This window comes from Pundamilia nyererei, unplaced genomic scaffold (assembly GCF_000239375.1).
Source record: "Pundamilia nyererei isolate P.nyererei 1_Seehausen unplaced genomic scaffold, PunNye1.0 scaffold00017, whole genome shotgun sequence".
Taxonomy (NCBI): Eukaryota; Metazoa; Chordata; class Actinopteri; order Cichliformes; family Cichlidae; genus Pundamilia; species Pundamilia nyererei.
The window spans coordinates 4,972,045-4,979,117 of record NW_005187418.1 but is presented as its reverse complement, the minus strand read 5'-3'; the positions used below and the strand labels follow the sequence as shown (position 1 = coordinate 4,979,117).

The window sequence follows — 7,073 nt, the reverse complement described above, 5'->3', positions numbered from 1 at the left end:
TAGAAAATCCTGAGCATTTTCTGGCAGATGCTGAAGGACCTCAGTCGCCTCAAAAAATAATAATTATGTGGCGACTCCCACACTCTCAGGCTTTACAATACGAGCTTTGTTTACAATAACAACATCCAGCATCCAGCGTCATAATGCTGTTATTACACTTTGTCGTGTTTGTTAAGATTTCACTGCTTCACTGTGTGCCATGACTCAAATGTGTTTCTTTGCCAGTGCTGGGTTTCATTTCTTTATCATCTGCGTCTTACATTGTTTTGCGGGAATGCTTTCAATTATGCAGATAATATTGCTTCTTCCTTGGAACTGCACAAGACATTATATGCTCTAAAAGAAAATCCAGTAACGTACAAAGAAACATTTTGGTTCAGTGTAAATGTGACATCAATGTCTACAGACAGGACACTGCCTGAATCGGTGTAATGATATATGTCTAGTCAGTAAACAACAGAGAGCTGAACATATTATGCATAGAAGTGTCCCATTTCATTAAAGAGAGATCATTTTTCACAAATGTGAATCATTAACACTACAGTCTAAACTTAAGTCTCTTTACGAACACTTTATTGAGTGAAGTCACATTGATTTGACAGATTAACAATCTTTCCACACTGATGATCATCTCTCCTGCCAGGAGTTGAGGCCCCCTGTTTCAACTGTCGGATACAATTGCTCCCCAAAGACATTATCAGATATTAAGTGATAACCCTGATGGTGAAGTAACAACTTATCTGTGCCATCCAGTGTCTACCCATTTATTAACACTGACAGTAAATTAGATTGCTGGCATCTGGAGGGTATACTGGCATTTTGAATGCACCTTTCCATCTCACCCGGCTTTCAAAACTCCTTTGGATTTCAGTCATAAGTAATGAAATTCCATCACCCTCCTCACCCATGAAAGCAACTTGGAAAGGAAGTGAGAGGAGGCCATTAAGAGTAGAGAAAAAGAGTAATGGTCTTACCCTTTGCTTTCAGAGTCACCTCGCTGTCGGTTCTAATCTCTCTTTGTAGAGTAGACTTTCCTTAAAGGACTGCTGATGATAGGCACCTTCACCCTTACAGATACTCACACCATCTTATGAAAAGCGGAGTTGCTGGTGTTATTGTCTACCTCAGTGAAATGAACAAGAAGGGTGTGTCTTCAGGTTTAACAGGTTTGACAAAGATCACTGCCTGAATAGTTTTACTTAAAAAGAGCAAGCTATGTGAGGATTTAAAATGTCTTAAAGGTGCAGGCAGTATTAATAAATGTAAAGAGTTGTAAAACCATTGCTATATATGCAAATACTTGTCTATCTCTGTTGAATTGTGAATTTTTAAATATGTTTATTGACATGTGTTCTCGCAATTATCATTGAGTTCCATGTATTGTGACTTACAAACTGCGTTTTAGATAGATGACTGAAGTCTCTGAAGTACTTATGCAAATTAAAAGTTCATTATTCAGATCCATTCACAATCATAATTTCTTTTAGTCGCCAATAACAAATATGTTTCTTCTCGTCTCCGTGGCAGCATATGCTGCTTAGGGATGTTGTGAAAATTCCATCAAATTTTAATAAATAATTAGACAGAGTGACTTGACTAGACTGCACAGTTCATTACATGATGATCAATGATGAACCGAGAAGAACAATTTCAGGAAACAATTAAACAAAAAACAATTTGAATATACTCAAATAGCTGCATTTCATTAGGAGACTGAATTACTTACTAAACTATTCATCATCTGTAAATGCATCAACGCAAAAAGCACAGTAAATCACTCATTTTCTCTCGAGAAAACATGAATAATTTTAGCTTGCATGCTTATTTATCTAAGTATATAGACTTATTTTATCTTTGTATTTGGCCTGCGTGCTCTGAAGTGATATAATTATGTGTGTCTCAGGGGGTTATGGGTGACAAGAAGGAATTTTATATTTTTATATTCTCCACTTTCATCAATAAATGATGAAAGAAAAAAGGGAAGTATTTTCAGGCACTTCTTTTTTGGAAGTGCATCAATAATTTTCTCTCTCATGTACAGATCAATATTATGCACATTTCACTATTTAACTGCTTATGTAAAAAAACAGACAATACAAGGTAACAAGATTGAAATAAAAAATACGCTTATTAAATGAAAAGCATATACAACGATAACATTTGGAAAGTAAACAGTATTAATTAAGTAATAACATGAAACCATCAAATAATAAAGATCTGCTAGTATGTTAGGCTACTGAACCATTACTACAACCACTACTACAATGATATAATAGAATTGCATATAGTAACAAGATAAAAAGTGATTAGACACAAACTTCTTTGTCAACTTAACTCTTTATGGAGCATTTATGATCATTGTTAGGATTTTGATTTGCATCATAAAAGCGAATGTAGAGTCTTGTTAAATCCTTCAAAAGCCCTCTTCGATTGAAACTTTTAGTTTGTGTCCTCTAAAAGTCTAAGCCTTGGTAAACTACGTGTTCCTATGCAGCTGGATATAATCAGGACTGTGTGTGGCAGTAAGACGTGATGAGGCATTTGCGTTTCACTTCATCATTTTTTTTTATTTCTCTTCTGTCTGTTCAGTTGCTCTATTACCCAAGCAGGCAATTTCTTTCAATATCTGGCAGAAACATGACAAGCAGTCCATCTCATCAGATCACAAACCCATGCATCCACTAGAGTCCCCTGATACAGCATGACAGTTATTCCTTGGCACAAGTACTCATATTGTCTTGGAATGCCTCACACTTCTAAAACCAACCATTTACGGGACTCTAAAATGCTATAGCTAACTTAAGGAGAAGAAGAAAATACCTGTGATGTTAAAGATGTAAATGAAGAAAGAATAACCCTTCCTTTTTCTTAGCTATTAACTCTAGTTAGTGGTTACTCAACTGTAGTTACTCAGGTCTTTTATCTAATAGAAAAAAATCTGCCATACCTACCATTTTTTGTGTGCTTGTTTGTTTATTATTTTCCCAATTTGTCATAGAACAATAAATACTTTCAATAGTAAAAACTTTAAAAAGACTGTGGAAAACTTCTGTGAGTAAAAGTAATGTAATGAGATAATATTTTTAGATAAGAACAACTGAACAATGTTCCTTAAACATTTAAATGGTATTTAAACAAACACATGAACTATAGTTAGCTTTAATGCAATTATTACATTTTTAATTTTTATCTCTCTAAATTTTCTTTTCAACATACTTTAAGTCAATCACCCACTGAGCTATAAATTCCTTGCAAGATGATCATCATGTGTGGAGTTTAACTCTGTGATAGCAAACGTATGCACCAAAATAGTCTCTGATCTTGTCATTTCCCTAAAGGACGCCCTAAATTAAGCCTAGCAGGCAGTGGGAATTTATGATAATAAATTCCCCTCAGGAGGAATCTATACATAGTTCTTGGGTAGAGGTAAACCTTTTTTATGTGTTTACAGATAAAAGAGAACGTAGAGACAGTCACAGCAGTATATGACCAAAAAAAGTGTTGCGAAAGCAAACATAATGCCAAAAGTGTAAGCAGAGTGCTGACGCCTAAGTGAACAGGTATGTATGCAATCACAGGGAAAAATCCACAGGCGTATCTTCCTTTAGTTGAAACTGCCTGTGGCTGTCAATACAGTTGAAATCTTAGTACTTTATTCTAACACTTTGGTACTTTTGTGAGTGAGTGTCAGTGAGTCTTAATCTTCCACATAATGTTCAAAAAAATAAATATTTGACAGCTCATTTTCTAATATTTATACATCCATATAAAACTCATTATTTGGTTCTTTAAATAAAGCTTTGGAATAAATGGAAACAAAGTCTTGACACCTGTAAGTCACAGATTACAATGTTTGTACACATACAATGCATAGCAATTAAGTGTGATTTACAATAGTTGAATGCAGTCTCAAATGTTTGGCAGATAATTGTCATGCTTGAAACAATTGAGGAGAACACCATCATAAATCCTTTGTTTCTTCAGAACCCTAGCTTAATTGAAAATGGTTATTTTCTCAGGTTATTGCCTTTTCTAAGTGGAAATGTATTTTCTTCCATCCCACTGCAGTTCTTTGTGTTTTATTAAACTGAAAAGTATTGAGAAATTAAACAGAGGAAAAATTCATAGCTATTAACTTTTCATGTTGGGAATATGGCCTTGAGAGCCTTGAGACAGCTTATTTTGCTTATATTCATTTAATCTATCCGCGAGTATTTTTCTCCTCTCTAATGGTATCATTCCGTCTAGTCTCTGTTTATTTGCTCGTTATTTCTGTCCTAAAATATTTATTTTCTTCTGCTACTTAAATAGCTTTTTGTCAAGACATAATAGCCTACCTATGTTCTCCATATGTACTTGAATCACATTATTGTTGTTTGCACACATATTTTTCGGTCTGTGTCATAGGGCCTGTGCTGAAGTGAACAGAGACAGATCGAACACACTGATGGTTGTCAGACATGCAGATGTGACCTTGATCATCACTGAGGGGAAGAGGTGGTCATAAATCCAGCGATTATGCCATGGAAGCTCTATTAATTCTGCTCCAACACAGATGTGAATTACAACCAAGATTTTTTTTTCATGGGCACTTAAATCATTTTCGATCACTTCTGCACAACATATGTACTACATGCTAGAAATACTACTGGCTTGTTCGAGTAAAGCCGTTTTAAACCATTCAGATAAAAATAAGTGGTTAAGAAAAATATCTGTGGGCATCAGACAAAACGTGGAAAAAAAGAGAAAAAAGACACTCGTGATTTATAAGTGTGGGAGCATTTTTCAGAAAACCTTTAAAATACATACACCTATTCTTACAGACTAAAACGACTGCAGTCTTTTCTCTGCCCTTGTGTGTAAAAAAGTAACAACCCAACTCAGGCTCAGCCTGAGGTTAGAAGTGGGTTTGACCACATATGAAATGCACCATTTAGCTCATGTTTGCCATTCCTCCCTCCACTCAGCATGAAGATAATTGGATATAAAACATCAGTGAAAAGTCATAGCTACCCCTGCATGGCCTCACAGGCCCAATTCATACAATAAAACACCATTAAATCTCATCAATGCTGCTTTAGATGTGGTCGACAGGGTGAGATGGCTCAGTGGTCCATCTAATATTTCATGTAGATATGGTTCTGACTGACCTCCAACCCTAGTTGAATGACCCATTTCTTTATGTTTCCTGGTGCTGAGGTGAATCGTCTGTCTTGCATTTTTCTACTAAATTTTCTTTTTTCATTGTAGAGCTGAGTTACACCTTCGGGGCCCTTCAACAACTATTCTAATATAAGAACTATAAAGTACTAGACCAGTGCAAATACATGTAGTGCAACACTTGTGTCTTTAACTAATTTGAACTTGTTTTGGTTAGATTGACTTGCCTTGGAGCTTAAGTCTTTTGTTTGTTTTGAAATCCTTTATCTGTAACTTTATGTTGTCTACCACTGCATGGCTGCGTTTCTCTGGTTCCTAAATTCCACTTTTCAGTAATACCACTTACAGTTGACGGTTAAATACCTTTGAGGGAAGAATGTCACCAACTGGCTTATAGTAATGGTGGTATCCTATTACAAAACCATTTTCAGTGAGCTCTTTAGAATAGTCCATTCATTCTCCAATATTTTTAACAGCAGGAATAGTGTAGTTTAAAAATCATGTAACTCTGTTAACTCCATTAAAACCCCATGATCTCATATTTTAAGACTTTTCCTAAAACTGACTTATTTGTCAAATGCCGAATTGTAGAATGTGTGGTATAAAAAGAAAACAAAATGATACAGAATAATTGTTTACAGCCATTTTGAGATGCTGCTATAACGTGAGCCAGAGGTAACTAGCTGTAAGTGATAAATAAATATATATGGAACTGTAGTTACACAAAAGATAAATAATTACTCCTGAGATTTTGAGTTGGAGCAGTGGTCAGAGTGTTGAGTGTGTGACCAAACATCGAAAATTGCTGACTGTACAGACCAGGGGAGTAACAGCAGCTGAACTCAGCAAAATGTTCAGGGTGTGGAGAACTAATCAGAGCAAAAGAGCGAAATCCACAGCAGAATAGCCAAATGGGTTTTAGGCCTGAGTAGAACAGCTGAGGAGGTAAAGGGCTGCATACTGAGGTGGACCAGAGTGGACGCTGGATGTAAAGATGCAGGTTTGGTGATTAGAGGTAGATGTGGGTGAAATGATAAACTTTGACTGATCTTATTTTACAATAATTATTTAAAACATGTTTCTTTTTTTTTGTGGCTAGCTAAGAGGTTAGTTTTAAAATGTAGGCAATCAGCCTTTAAATCTATTTCACAGTAAGAGTTCATGTCATCTTTATTTAGGACAACTAATCACACAAGTTATCAAAAATAAAGTTTTCATAATGTTCTTTTGTTATAATAAAAATCTTGTATTTGTATATGTATTTTAACTTTGCAATTTGTAATGAAACAATCGAACTCATTGATTAAAAAAAAACCCAACTAAAAATTAACGTTAGGGTACGTCCACACATACACGGATATTTTTGAAAATGCAGCTTTTTCTATGATTTTAGGCCAAACGTAAATGCTGTTTTGGATCACTGAAAACTGAGATTTTTTTTAAAACTCCTGCCAGGGTGGAGATTTAAAGATTAAAAGGTGTAACCCTATATTTTTGTCTAAATAGTATATGTCCGATAATCCCAAAAGTATTCAGTCACCCAGTTATATCACTGCATTCAGGTATTCCAAACATTTTCATAGCAACAGGTGTATAAGGAAAAGGGTAGACCAACATTATATTAAATCTTATTGATTTAGGAATAGGATATTTATCACTTTCATATGTGTCAAAGTGTATGTCAAAAGAGCACTCACAATGTGAAATAATCATCAAAACTTTGCTATTGTTAATATTTACTAAACATTTACTAAAACTTATTCAACTCCTTTATAAAATAATCTTTTAAAAAAACAAAACAACAACAACAACAACAACAACAACAACAACAACAACCACTGTATTACCAATGTTCATCTTTCATGTGGGACATTCACAAATCACAAATATGTTATTTGTGGGCTTTTAAATTT

General features: G+C 34.8%; 1 long non-coding RNA gene across 1 annotated transcript in view; it reads right to left on the bottom strand.

The window, feature by feature from the left end:
• The window catches only part of LOC102209999 (uncharacterized), a 2,551-nt gene extending 1,446 nt beyond the window's left edge, over nucleotides 1-1,105 (bottom strand). The window contains exon 1 of the long non-coding RNA XR_311528.1: nucleotides 975-1,105. This is a non-coding gene — a long non-coding RNA (uncharacterized LOC102209999). The remainder of the gene's footprint in view (nucleotides 1-974) is intronic.
• Between the last annotated feature and the right edge of the window lie 5,968 nt (nucleotides 1,106-7,073).